This window comes from Sciurus vulgaris, assembly GCF_902686455.1.
Source record: "Sciurus vulgaris genome assembly, chromosome: 12".
In the NCBI taxonomy this organism is placed as follows: domain Eukaryota; kingdom Metazoa; phylum Chordata; class Mammalia; order Rodentia; family Sciuridae; genus Sciurus; species Sciurus vulgaris.
The window spans coordinates 53,709,197-53,724,393 of NC_136473.1; the positions used below are offsets into that span (position 1 = coordinate 53,709,197).

A 15,197-nucleotide genomic window follows, 5' to 3' on the forward strand; every position below is an offset into this window, starting at 1 on the left:
GGTAATAAAGAAGCACAATTTTTTTTCCTATAGAATGGATGGTGTCTCCTTTTCAACATAAAATATGTGTAGTGAATATTGCTTCATCTAGGAGGATGTGTGGGAGGATGTGCAGCAGTGCACTTGTCAGTTTTTCCTGACAACCTGTGATAATGGACCCAGAGCCTGTCAGGAATGGTCACTCAGAATGTGCTCCACTCACAACGCAAATGATCACCTCAACACTATAGGAACTAGACATTTCCAGTACTCAGAAAGTTGAAACAGGTCAGTCTTGAAGAACATGGTCAATCATGGATGGCGATGACTCAGGCTAGCACGTCCCATTTCCCAATTTTGTAAGCTAAGGTATTACTTTGAGGTAAAGTGTGAATGATGCCTGTACATTGTGAAGAAAGAGGCGCAAATACTGCAGGTGGGAGCTTTCTTAACTCTTTTTCAGAAATGTCAAGGTCACCCAGATAAATCCCCAACTTCCAACTTCCCCATAGGTATTTCTCCTTTTTCCTACCGGTGCCACCCCCACCAACAGTGCGTGGGGCTTGTACTATTTCTCAGGTGGGTGAAGCCTGTGGCCCCTTCGCCTGTGCCTCCCAGCACACCTGAAAGGGAGCCACCATTCTCAGCAAGGCATGCCTGTTGTGCCTTATTGCTTAATTATTATACCTATTTAATGCTACTTAGAACATTGTCAGCTGTTGAGAAAAGGTAATTATCACTAGTCAAATGAAAAACACTTTTTTGGCTGCCTTACGGATACACATTTTACTGGTACCTTGATACATAATGAAGCCTGATAGCAAAACTTTTGCTTGTCTCTTCTTCAAGCCACAGCTGTTTCCCTGCTAAATTCATCCCATCTGTCTTCCCTTCCGTAAAGCTGTAGGCAGTATAGCATAAGTACAGAAGCAGTTCAGTGCTATTTTGGATAAACATAGCTGAAATTTGAATCTTTGCCATTTGCGATGCACACATTTTGTTTTACTGCTGTAAAGAGAGCTGTCAAAATACAACTACATGGATAATTTACTAAAATACAGTCAAATATAAGGTTGATTAAAGGAAAAGTACATCAGGTCAGTCTGACTATTCCAGTGTATACTCTGAAAAGTATTCCTGACCTCAGGGTCCCCATGAAATCTGGCTGGGGCATGCAGAATCAGAAGTCTGCTTTAATCCTAAAAACTGGTTTTCTAGAGTTACTATTTCTTTCTGTCTGTGGTATGATTTGCAGAGACTTTAAGAGTCCCTAGAAGTCCACTTTCATAGTCTCCAAAATCATTTACATTAGAGAGAAACATTTTCTCATTCTTGGCACAGCCCAGCAGATTTGAGCTCCATTACCATTCAATTTTGAAATTTATTGTATCGACATGTTTGTTACCAATGAGACAGTCTATTTAATTCCCATCCCATTGCTTATTTCTGAGTTATTGGTGTATGTAAGTATACTATTGTGTGTATTTTTTAAGGTGTGAAACAAACAATGCTTTGGAGTCATTGTAAATGTGAATTTATACTTAGGTGAATTCCTCTTGTGAACTCTAAGACCCTTCACTCCCACTAAGACTGCTCCCCCTCACACACATATTTCCTTTTGGGCAAAAGTCTTTTCTAGGCCCAAATGGGTTGTGACTTCTTTTGAAGGGAAAGACCAATATTTAATATATTTCTGTTGCCACTATGGCCAAAGCTCATAAAATGTATTTGCACTTCTGTTTAAACATATGTGACACATACATCTTCTGGTTGAGGTCTCCTCCCATTAAGTGATTACTTTGCCTGAGGTTTAGATTAGCTTACCTCCTTACAACCACTTTTCAAATCTACAACAGTGTAACAGAGAGGAAATGAAGAGGATGGAGGCCAGGTCACTGGGTGGGGCACCCCTTGTTGGCCCTTACTCCATTTGCCAGAATTCAGTCTTGTACCTCCACCCAATTGCAAGGAGCTGGGACATAATCTAGAAGAAGTCAGACCTGCATTGGAGTGAGCTCTAGCATTCTCTACCCCACCACCCCTGCCTCCAAAAATAACCCTCAATACACAAATGATAGCAAAAGGCGACTCAGGCATATAGAGATGTGACAGGGAGCAATATCTTTTTAGGAAAAGGGCTGTATGAGCCATACAGCCTCTGAAGGTGAGGACTTTCACAGATATATCTTTGCAGAGTTCTCACAAATGTGGATCCTGTTAACAACTATACAACCTCCTTGGCGTGAAATCTTGTCTTGTGCTACATTATATTCTAATAGCCAGTAGAGAAGACATTGTAGGTGCTTGGAAACATTTGCTGAACAAATGAATAAGTGAAAATTACAACACATTAATATTGTATTTTCTTCAAATTTGTCTTAAAGTTCATGCCTTTTGGTCAGTTATAAAACACCATCATCTGTATTGTATATTGCATTTGCACAGCGTTAACAAAATCATAGTGCTGCTGTGTCCCCAGTTCTGCCAATGAAATTGTTTTCCTGGAAAATTCCCAGGATCTTTTTTTGCACCAAGACATTACCTCTTTCATCTAGTTTTCTTTTAGAGGAAAAGGAAAAAAAAAAAAAAAAAAAGCCCGGGTTTTTTGGAAGGCAAAAGTAACATGACTGTCACAAATGCCAGTGACTCTACTTCAATGGAAGGTGGAAATGGTAGTTTTCACCAATGGTTCTTTGAAAGTCATCTACATAAAAACAATAAATTTGTACATTTACTTCATGGTACCCTCTGGTCCAGGGCCAGCAGGTGCTTTAGAAGCAGTTAAGTGAGATGGGGTTGTGGCTCAGTGGGAGAGCACTTGCCTAGCACATGTGAGGCACTGGGTTCAATCCTCAGCACCACCTATAAATAAATAAAATAAAGGTACTGTGTCCATCTATAACTAAAAATATTTTTTAAAAAAGCATAGTTAAGTCGACTGTGATGCTGTCATTCAAATTCATTCTTTCATGCAATACCCATATGTGTCAGGCACTGTGAGTACCAAATTTAGTGCGGTCTCCTGCCCTAAAAGATTCAAGGAGATAACACCTTAGTGCAGGATATAGGCCATCATGGTGCCCTATGATAAGATCCATGATGTAGAACATGGAGGAAAGAAGAGTAGTCACACTTGGTGCCTAAGGAAATGCAGAGATGTAGAATAGGGTACTTTCTGTGAACTTCACACTTTAGGAAGTCATTTTAGGTTTAAAACTAAGATGAGAATAAGCATGAATTCTGGCCAGTTGCCCTTGTATCCCCAATATCATGACATTCATCTGTACTTTGTTGGATCTCCTGACTGCCTAGCCAGCCAGCCTGGTGTGTGCCTGTGGCTGTCCAGCTCTAAAACCATCCTGACTCATCCACTTCTTATAATGCCTATATGGCACAATCCAATCACAGTGTGGGTCCATAGGCAGGTTTTTATGTTGGGAGGGAACAAGTAATATACATGACAGGCAATGGTATCTGTGGTAATGTTCACTCCTTGAACTCACCACGTGATTAGTGGGCAAGTAATATACATGACAGGCAATGGTATCTGTGGTAATGTTCACTCCTTGAACTCACCACGTGATTAGTGGGGTTTTTTATTTGTTTGTTTTTCCAGTAATCCATTGTCATCTTCTCCCCATCTTTTAAAAAAGTAGAGCTTATGCCTTTGACTTGATTTGCATGGAAAGTATTCTCTTGCCATCTCTGATAGGAAGGATAATGAGACCTTTCCATCATATGGGCACATGCCTACACAGGCTATTTAAATAATGATTCTCCTGGAAATACCTGTCCAAGTAATTGATGTGAATTCTGTGTTCTTATGAGAGTCAGCAGGTATAGGTGCCTACTGGCTAGACAGAGGACAAAAACACTCGTTTATTCATAGTCTTGTATAGAAAATTGAGTTGTACAGTCAGTCCTCTTGAACCAAAATTGTTAACATGATTGGACAAGATTGTTTTCCTGGAGGGGAACAAAGGTAGCTTTTGAGCACTCGTGGTCCTGAGTGACACTTGATCCTCAGAGTAATATTTATTTTTATAAATCCCAATTTAAAGTGTATAGTGGTATTGGTAGTGCTTTTTAATTTTTTAAAATGCTGTTCACTTAGGCTTTTCAGTTCTGCTAATTGTTTATGGAAGTTTACACACTCCATCCCATTCTCTGGGATGGGCCAGTTGCTATGTCATAAACTTTAACTTTCCCATCTGCCTCTATTACTATTCATGCAAGGTCATAATTTAGTGATTCTGTCTACTATTCAAGCAAATTATCACAAGTGCTTAGTGGACTTATCTAGCAAGAGTTTGATTTGAAAGGGACAAAGACTAGTGAGTAGCTATCTGAGCTTATACTTAATATTTCATTATGCAAATAGGCTGTACCACTTAGTCAACTGGGATACCAAGGAGTTACTAAAAAAAATCAAATTAATACACATTATTAAACATATTTACACACACCAAACTATTTCAAACCAGTAATGCTGGAATAAAGACAAAATAATACTGTGTATTTACATAACACCATAACACCTTTCATTAGAAAAATCTCAAGCCTTCACTAACTAACTAAACTGTGCAGCACCCTGTGAGGTGTGTAGGAAGTAAGGTAGAACAATAAATAAGAAATTGAAAAGGAGAATGACAAACACGCTTGCAGAGGGTTGAGCAAGACTGGGTAGCCCTGTGGCATTCAAATTCAGGTCACCTTATAGCAAGGAAACAGAATGAGAAAATCTGTAAATGTTCCGATGACTATAGACTTTAATATGCTTCTGGATGTTTGTCTAATCTAAAGTCTATATTTTACTTTTCATTGAATGAACTAAACAAAGTTCAGAATTAAATCTGCACTGGACTGTAACAGTGACTCCTAATCTGATCATTTTAATCCATTGTTTAACTTTCCCTAGAATCAACTAAATGCAGTTTCTGTCTTTCCTTTCTTTCTCTTAGCCAGAATTTTTTTTTTACAAAAGCCTAACTGTGTATTTTCTGGAAATGACTAGAGATAGTCAGGCACATGCCAGTCAATGGGAAAGGTGAGCCCTGGTGTCTTCTGGGAAGGACAGGGCTAATGGGAACAAATCCGAGTTCAGGCCTGCATCAGTGCCTGCCATGCCCAGCACCTTGCATGACAGGCCTTTACCAGCATAGTGAGCACAGAAATCTTAACAGAATTTCTGGGGAACACCCAAACAGGCCCGGAGCTTGATGCAGTAAAGGCCAAAAGATTTAGTGTAAAGGGCTGGGGTTATAGCCCAGTTGGTAGAGTGCTTGCCTTGTGTGCACAAGGCCCTGGGTTCATTCCCTAGCACCACAAAAACAAAACAAAACAAAAACTAGTGTGAACACAAAGAGATCAGCAGACCAATGGAAGTAGTGGATTTTGCTTTTCAATTTTTAAAGTACCATTTAATAACATTTCAATAGATTTTGAATTTATTATTCTAATGGATTTCCAAAAAGTTTGGTCTTGGAACCATTCAGTTATCCTACCCATCAGATTTATTCACCTGTTTTCTTGAGGGGAAAAAAGGACTTTCTCTCTGTAAGCCTTGCTCACAATAAAGTCCCTATTTTGGCTTAACCTCTCAAATTTTCAGATAATTTAAGTGTCACAGATATCTAGGGTAGGATAGTTTTCAGACACTATAATTTAAACGTCTCTGAAGTGTAATAAATAGAGCTTCGTCTAGGTTTTGGAAATAATGTTTTCTTCTCAAACAGCTGTTCATTTGTATTAACAATTTTCTCTGTCTCTAGAAGATAGGCAGCATTTCTTTTTTATATATAATTCCATCCCACATCTCATCCTGTTAGTTGTATTCAGTCTGTTGCTGTGGTATTTATTTTTAAAATCCCTGTGCACCACACATAGATACCTAACCTGACTTTTAGGCACTTCCAAGAAGAAAAGATGCCAATTGTTTGGCCCTGGCCAGGAGGCCAGGCCAACTCTTGCTATCTCTGTGGGGCTGACTAATTTCACAGTCTTTTCAGTTCATCAGAGGCTACTTTGGTAAAGAAAGTTATATGACAAATACAGTATGAACAAGTCTTTACCCTGTCTTTAACTGACCAAGCTGAGGATCCTTGGATTTTCATTTAGGGGGCTCTAATTAGCACCCAAATAATGACAATTTATGAGGTTATGATGAAGTTGGTGTTTACTGACATTTGGCATGCATTAATATTTGATATTTATGATTTCTTATCAACCTTGTAAGATTGGTGGGAGAAATATTTATTAAAATTCATTATACTTTGAAGAAATTCAGGCTCAGAGAGGCTAAATGTCACAAATTCCCATGACTAATAGGCTGGCCTTGTACCTTTTATTACTTAATGCCTCCAAGATTTATCATAAGGAAAAGTAGTTAAGAGTGTCGGGTCTGCGACCAGACAACTTGGGTTCAAATCCTGAATTTATCACTTCTGTGCTGTGTCACTTGGGGCAAGCTACTCAATGCAGGCCTAAACTTCCTTATCTGTAAATTTTAAAAAATTGTGTTATCTACCTCCCAGGATTCCTAAGAATAAGTCATAAAACAGAATAGTGTTCAGAACAGTGTCTGGCATATGGTAAATTCTCAACAAACATTAACTGTGAGTTGCTCAACTGCTCAGCACAGGAAACAGTGTGTAATAGGAAATTTGGGTTTGTATTATGTTCCAGGAGGTGAATGTAAAATGTTAATTCAGGTCCTCTTCAGAGTGGACAAGCTGGCTGAGGAAAGTATACTCAAGTCTAATGGAGAAGTCCATTCTACCCATACCATTAGCAAAGTTAGAATGAAACAGTTCTTTAGAACTCCTGGAACATCCCAGCCTATGAAATTAATGAAAGATGAATAATTTAAACTTCCTCTGGAAAACGGTGTGACTCTCAGGGAGACAGGCAATATGAAGGTCTCCAATCTTGATAGAGGGGAGTACCCTTTCATGACATGTTCCATAATACTCTATAAAAGACTTAAGTTTGAAAAGGTATGAGGTACCTTGTGCTTAAAGAGCAGTAAAGTTCAAGTAACACATCTCCATTCACAATCTTTTGTGCTCAGATGCTCCTGGAAGTTGCTGTTGGTGATCTGATAATGGGATCAAAGATTTATGAATTTGGAAGCATTGGAAAGATAGCAGAGGTTTTCATTTGTTTGAAATCCTATTTCATTTTGAACTGAATTGAAGACAGCAGTGAAATTAGGAGTCTGGAAGCTATGGTCCTAAAGGAGAGAATTAGTGAGAGGGACTCAGTTGACAGAAATCAGTCCAGCCCCGATCAGCTAAAAAGAGATGCAGGGAGGGAGAGGACAGAGTGATAGAGAAAAACCTACCTGAGATTACAGTATCTTTGTTTCCATCCACTAGAAACAAAAGAAGACTTCAAGAGAGAAACTCAGTGGTTTTATTTGGAGAGAGCTGTCTGGTTAAGCACATATGTGCACCATAAATCCAGATTTCAGTTACACCCGCTCACATTTCTTCATGTCAGCATCTGATCAGCAACCTCCAAATGTTATAGCATCCCTTGCAAATAATTTTGATTTGGAAGCCTTCTATTGATACTTAACTTTTATTGAAAGATTATTCTCTCAATAAGAAATTTCTGACAATATAATGACAAACAGCTTTGTTGGTATGTGTTTATGTGTGTGATGCATTCAAATGCATATGTCATGTCCTGCTGTCTTTTAAAGAACACCATCTTAATTTTTAACTAGCACTCAGCATTTGGCCTATAGATGAGTATGTACAAACATACATAGGATGCCTGACCCAAGAACTTACTAGAATTTGGGAGCATACACGGAAATTTGTTAAGGACAAGGATTTTTGTGTTATGAAACTTTCTTGTCAAAAAAATACCCAGTAGCTTTATGTAAGTTCAACCCAAGGACAATGTGGTATAGACAAAAGGGCATACAGGATTTTAAACAGAAATCTGCCTCTTCTTCCTGTCTTCACTAATTTATAGCTACTGTTAGGGTCACAGCTTTAGGAAACAGACCTAAGGTTGTGTTCCAGCTTTGCCACTGGCTACATAATTAACTTAGGTAAGATATTGGTAACATCACTCAACCTCAGTTTCCTTACCCATAATATGAGGATTATAATAATATCAATACCTTCTTCAAAGAGTTGATGTTAAGATTTAAAATGGCTGGGGTAGAAAGGGCTTAATTCTATTATTTATTGCTTTAGTTATTTTTAATCTCAATTACCTCATTCATTAGATAGAAGAAACATCTCTTACATTACAGAGTTGTTTCCAGAATTGAAAGAGCTAATGTATATGAAAAGAACATCGTATGATCTGTGAAGCACTATGAAAATAATGATAATGATAATTTTCTGTTGAAATTCTACTAAGTGCAAGTTACTGAATATGTTATCTCTAATTCAGCAATCCTATGTGATAGGTAATATTGTTTTATATTGCATATGAAGAAACAGGCTTATAAAAATTTATCTAGGATCATGCTCAGATTTCAACCCAGATCTGTTTTATTTTAAATTCAAACTTGTCATTCTGCATAGCCATAGCTCAATGATAATAATCCTGGGAATTGTTAGTAATGGTTGTTCGTGTTGATGATAGAATTTGGTGCTTACTATGTAATCTGGGCTGATGCTTGAGGAGTATGGCATCCACTGCATGCATTTATGTTAAAATATATAATTTTGATAAAATCTACTTAATACATTCTATTCACAAACTTGTATATGTATTCACCCGTAAAAGGCAGATATTTGCACTGCTAAGCCCTAGGCTGTGAAGGCAGCACCAAAAAAAGAACATGTCACCAAAATCCTAGGCCAGGGGCATTGCATTTGAAATACATGTGCTATCCTCAAGGTGAATATTCTGAAGGGCATATTTTTTATATGAATAAATTCTGATTTTGATTATAATGTTTGATGCTTTTTAAGTCATTTCTCATGTTTTTACATTTCAGTTACATGAATTTTCATTCACATTTTAGATTACAAGTAAACTGAATTTACAATTTGATGCCCCTGCCTGCATACTAATGATTGTTAGCTTATTGCTCACCAGATAACAAGTGATCTGCTCAGATTGACATGCTGGCCCCAGGCATAGCTGTGAAGTGATATGTCTGTGTGCAAGTATCCCTACTACCTGGAAACTAGTATACTATAGACAGTGACTTTTGAGTCTGGTCCCTTAGTGACTGCATAGCTTTGCTAAAGTTGTTTTTAACCTTCTAACCCTCAGTCTACTCATCTGTTAAGTTGGAATAATAATGACTATCTCAGAGTTTCTGGGCATAAAAGAGATCGCAGATAATGTGCACAGCACTCAAAATATGCAACTTCCCTGGTCACCTTGGTCTTTTTTTTTTTTTTTTTAAAGAAAAATAGGTCTACTTATGCAACAGTGAACTATTTGCATTCTGACTGTATCATAGTTCCACAGGCATGAAAAACTATGTCTGGTTAACCAACACAAGATCCAAACAAATCTACAAGGAGATCAGACACTTAGCTTTTCACCCATGAGAGATGATAGCACCTGTGGGGACTGTCCCTACTGCACAGTGCCATTCACCCAGAGGCATATGCGGTATTCCAGGCACCCTGATGTGGCTGAGGCAATAATAAGCTTCCTCACTCCCACTTTTCAGGTTTTGGGCCCTCAAGTCTGGCCTTCAATACTCGCAGGTGTATACCAGGTTTAACTTTTAGTTCGGAAGAAACCCATAATTTTCACCTGTGTCTTTTTGACCCTGAGCCTAAAGGAATATTTTACTAGTGCTCCCCCGCCCCCAACTGTTCAAGTTACAAATGGCCAGATTTCAGTCATCAGGAGAGTAGAATGTATTATTTTTTGCAGCCTGTCTCACGGGGGCCAGATTCCAAGGAGACAGCCCATGCACTCACAGGCCAGGAGAGCCAGGATTTCAACAGTGTCAACAATCTTTGCTCATCATACCAAAAAAACCCTGTGTCGGTGCCGACTCATTAGCATACAGCCGTGCTGTGCTTGCTAACAAAGCAGGCTCGGTATCTGCTAGTTTCTCAGCTTGTCTGTCTTCCTTGACCAAAAAAGAAGAGAATAGCTGAGGCGAGCATGCTGTCCTCCTCTAATAGAAGAAAGTATCACAAGGATTCTCAGAGAAAGTGCTTTGAAGTGGTTTTAAGTAAGCATTCTTTGAAGAAATGTGACCATCCATCCTTTGTTTTTCTAATCCTGTTTCAAATCAACAAGCAAAACAAAAATTGACATGTTGTCTATTTAAAACCGATTGAGCCTAGAATAATTCCTGGTCATCTCTTTAGTAGTTTTGTTTTTTTAAGAGTGCTTAAAAAGAACTGTCCGTCTAGGCAGGGGTATACCAGCATGCCCTCCTCTCGGGCTGTCTCTCTATCCCTCTTTTGTTGGGGGATGGAGGGAAGAAGAAACGTACAAGCAGATGTGCTGCTAGATCTACAGGCTTCTGCCAACCATATGGCATCTTAAAGAAAGATGGTTGGAGCGTCTGGATTAGCAAAGAGTCGGGATGGGAAGCCATGTGTCGTGTTGGTACAGGCAGTTGTTTGAGCTCTCTCTAAATGGCTTCAGGAGATTGTGTAATGGAACAAATGGTCCTGCGAGCCCAGGAACAGCCTTGCCGCTGCTGGAGAGGCAATTGGCCCTCAGGCGGGTACTGCTTCTCTTTTTTCCCCCAGTATTATGTATTCTTCTTTTAACATTCTTCGAACTCTGAGAATTGAGGAGAACTTTTCAACTTATAATTACATGCATTCTCCCAGCCTCTAGGTTCTGCCAGAACTCTCCTGTCTCACCCTAATTTGGTGATTCATAATGCTGCTGTCATCCTGGTGTCCTCTCCCCTTGGCCCTCCACAGTGGGGTACACAGGCTTGAAGCACTAGTTTTCAGTCCCTCCTGGCAATTACCTTTTCCAGGAGCTTATCTAGCTATCAGGGTAGGGAGGGATGTGTCCTCCCACCAGCATTCCCAGAAACCCTAGGAAATGGATAATCAAAGAGTTTTATGTGGTCCAAGGTGCTGAAAGATGTGTCCCTTTGCAGTTTTGGTCCTTGTGTGGCATTTAAAAAAACATTAAATTAATTCCATAATAGTGAACTCGTTGAACTGTTAGATCCCAGGTGCTATTTACTCAGCAGTTTGAACCTGATACAAAGCTTTTAAATAGAGGTTTAAGAAGTGAGACACTTTGATCCTGGTAACACATAGCAGTATTTCAATTACGTTCAAGTTCTCAGACCATTGTTTCCTCTGGGAAGCCAGAGGCACGAGAAGCCCAAGACCCTCTAGCTAGAGCAGATCTGGTGTGTTCTAGAGAGTGTGTTCTTTGGACATTTCAGGGCAAACAGATTTATTTTGTTGTAGCTTCAGGGTCATTGCACTTTCAATGCTCTGGCTTAAGCTACTGGAAAAGTCAGGTCCACTTCCTCACTGTCATGAATAACTATACTCTGATGCTACAGGTGTATCATGAATCTGACTGATGGAAGGTAAAATCGCTGGTTTATTAAAAAGTCAATTTATCTGACTAAAGCATCAAACAAGTTTGCATTAAGTGGCCCACTTGGGTCATTGCCTGGCTTATGCTATACACCAAGGAGCAGAGTGCACTGAATCTTGACATCTCCTGTTATTTCTGAGTCACCACCTCCTTTTTCACAGGTAGTGACCCCAACTGCACAGGTGCCTCAAAATGAGATCAAGTAGGAAGTAAAGCATCCAGGTTAAAAATGAATAATCTGTGATTCGCTGTAGGAAATAGGAAGAAATGGTATCTGTTACAACTTGGAGCAACGAAAATACATTCTTACTTATTTACTATGTGACAAAGCTGTAAAGCCTTCCTCAAAAAAATAAATGAGGGCTGGGATTGTGGCTCAGTGGTAGAGTACTTGCCTTGCACATGTGAGGCACTGGGTTCCATCCTCAGCACCACATAAAATGAATAAATAAAACAAAGGTATTGTGTCCATCTACAACTAAAATAAAATAAATAAATAAATAAAACCTAAGGAATATGTGACTGGGCTCCACTTGGAGAAGAGGACACAGTCTAGAAACCTGAAGGTATCTTCAAACCTTCAGATGATTTTTATGTACTTGTGGCTCAGCCAAACAACTATGTTCTACAAGGATAAAATGTTACTCGGAAATTTCAGATAGTGTACTATTTCATTTTTGTGAATATTTTGTATTTAAAATTGTATTCTTACATATATAGGTTTACAACACTTTTTTGTTCAGAGCTCATTGCTTGCTGAACATGTTAGGTATTAAGGCTATTATTACTTTGTCTTCTGAGTTTAGGATCTGTGAAGGGGACTGTGTTTCTGTGGAAAGTGTGATTTTTATTTTTACCTATCAACTGGAAGAAATTACGGCTTTAATCCCTTTTACCTTCCAAATGTACATGGTCCCAAATTTGTCAGCCTTGGAGTTTCTTGAAACAATGCAATTAAACTGCAACATATTTCCTAACATTCTTAATTAAGACAGTGACTGAAAAATGTAGATTAACAGAAGTTACTGTTTTTATCAACATATTTTCTCTCTTTCCCGCCACCCTCACATCTCCCTCCCCCCACTCCTTTTTGCTTTAAATGTCTGATGTCAGTTTCGTCCACATGTACATTATGCACATGGCACTGAAGAAACAAAGTAAAAAATTCTCTTTTAATTCTGAGCTGCATGCCCAGCGCCACATGCACTGTCTGTTACATGTCGCTTCTTATGAGGTTCATGCTGGGAGTTTCTTTTTAAAGGCAAAGTGTTTCTGAAGGAAAGAGTTCAGGTTGGGCAGATTGTGTTAGAGAAATCTCACTGTCTCTGAGTGGAATTAATATACTGATTATTCTGTGCAGGCTCAAACTGGCAGCGTGTGCAAAAGTTCAAGTGTCTGGGAATTGAAATATGGAGGAGAATTCGGGAGAGTGAGCAGAGACAAAGAATTGGAAGTAGGGCTTAGAAGTGAAAATAATGGTAACTTTGTAAAGAGAGGGAGGGAAATCAAGAATGAACAATTGTGTCATAAAGCACTACTCACTGAAAATACTTTTATGGTATCAGAAGTCCTGTTTTCCATGACACATGATAAGACTGATCTTAAAAATCAGTATAGTTATTGGATAGCACGTGGGGAGGGGAGCATATCCAGCACCTTTTAATTTCACTTCTTTGAGTTCTTATGATACTTGCCAATTTCAATTAAGTCACTTGAGAAGCTTAATCACCATATAGAAATTTAAACGGGTTGTAATATTTCTTTGACCTATTAGCCAAGATTTTTTCCCTGTGTAATTAAAATTTGGGTCTTTTATGATCATCAACAAACAATGATTCATTTATTTGTTTACAAGTAAGGAATTAGAAAGTAAGAAAAACAAATAAAATCACCCGTCACAGGGAAATCAACATATTTTTCTCATTGCTTCTCAGGGGAAAGAAATCGGGGCGTGAGCTCCGAGTTAATGAAGCTTTCACCCATCGCCTTTCCTCAAATTGCCATCTCGCTTTAATCCTCTCCTTCTGCCAGAGTCCAGAGGCCCAGTGAGCCCCTGCGGAGACACAGGAGCCAGACGCTCCACACCCAGCCCGCCTGCGCCCCAGCCCCCTGCTCTCCAGGTGTGGGGCGCAGCTCCGGCCCCTCCCTTGGGCAAGGGATGCTCTGCGGAGCGGCACCGGCATCCAGAGGCGAAGCAAACTGGGGTCGGGTGGGCTGAAGACCAGGAGGATGCGGGCGCCCAGAGCTGGAGCCTTAGGCCACCCTGCCACCCAGGAAAAGGGGCACCTCCGTCTCTCCTACTGGAGAGCGCTCCGTTGTAGCCCAAGAGCAGGTGCTGGTTGTGCGGGAGGCACTCATGGAACCCAGTAGACTGTTCTGTCTGCAGAAGCACAACTGCCCAGCATGGGGTGGTGTTCCCCTTGCTTGACATTCCTGGATGCAGAGCGGCACTGTGCTTTCCACCGACTAGCAGAGTACTGAGGGAGGCTCTTGCACCGCCAGTTGCACCCCAACTCCATCAAACTCTAAGACTGAAACGTTTTACTGGCAGCATTTAGAATAGGGGTGGGGGGAGGGAATCTACCTTCTGTTTGGCAGTTGCTCTTTTGTGAAGCAGAAAATTATCTCTAGGGATGACTTTGTGAATAGGGTACTCTCCTTGCCTTGTGGGTCAGGGATTGGGAGAATATCAGAATCCTGCCCACGCACCTCCGAAAATGGTGGCACTTAGTCTGAGGAGAGGAGCTGATGGAAAGACCAACCACAGGTCCTCATGTCTCTGTCCTGTAGCCCTTTCCTGTTGTAATTTGCTATCAGGCCTTGCCCAACACAACCACCAAGGAACTGGCAGATAGGGATTATATACTGTATGGATGATTTGGCTTGTCAGGGGCTTTTATTTTTAAAATTCAGGCATTGTTGTCTTTAGGGTTTTCCTGGTGTACATAGCAGGAGTAGGGGCCGTGACTGGGCACAGTCTGGGCTGATGTGTTAGGGGCTGGGCTCCAGGGGTGGCTTCTGTGTGCTGCTGTCACCCAGAGCAGGCCCCAAGGAAGGTGCTTCTGCCCCCTTTTCAGGACCTCTTAGGAAAGATGCATATTTTGCTCTTTAAGGAACACTGACCAAGGCATGTTGCAAGAGAAAGCCCCTGCTTCTCTCTCAGGCCTTGTTGCCTGATACTCCTGGCCCCCTATCAGTTGAATTCCAGGTCTCCTTACTACCTCAAGGACTGCACAGCCTGTGTACACATGGCACCTGGTTGGGACATGTATAAGTCAATTGATGACAAAGAGATGGTGCTAATGTGGCATATTCCACAGCAGTCTTAATATTTTTCTTTGCTACTTTCCTCAAGTCTGCAGTGGTTTTCTGGGCTACCTAAGCATTGTGTTAACTTGTTAACTTGTGCCATGTTAAAACAAAAACAAAAGGCAGAAGCCTAGGTGGACTTTCTTGCCACTCCCTAAAAAATCCAAAAAATTTACAGGCTGATTATTAAAAAATTAGACTTAGCTAGTTCCTTCTCCCCCACCGTGGCACTTAACTGGGCAGGATCTGGCTCTTCTGCTGCTGGAGCCCACTAGAAACCAAATGAGCCCTCCAGCAGGCCTAATCACTCTGATCTGTCATGGACCTTCTAGCTGGAAGAGTTATGCCATCATATTATCCCAACACTCATCACCGTGTGGAGGACC

The 15,197-nt window shown here is 40.3% G+C and overlaps 1 protein-coding gene across 4 annotated transcripts in view; it reads left to right on the top strand.

Moving 5' to 3' along the window:
* The window catches only part of SDCCAG8 (SHH signaling and ciliogenesis regulator SDCCAG8), a 249,952-nt gene that overhangs the window by 209,405 nt on the left and 25,350 nt on the right, over positions 1-15,197 (top strand). The gene's annotated exons all lie outside the window — the stretch shown is intronic.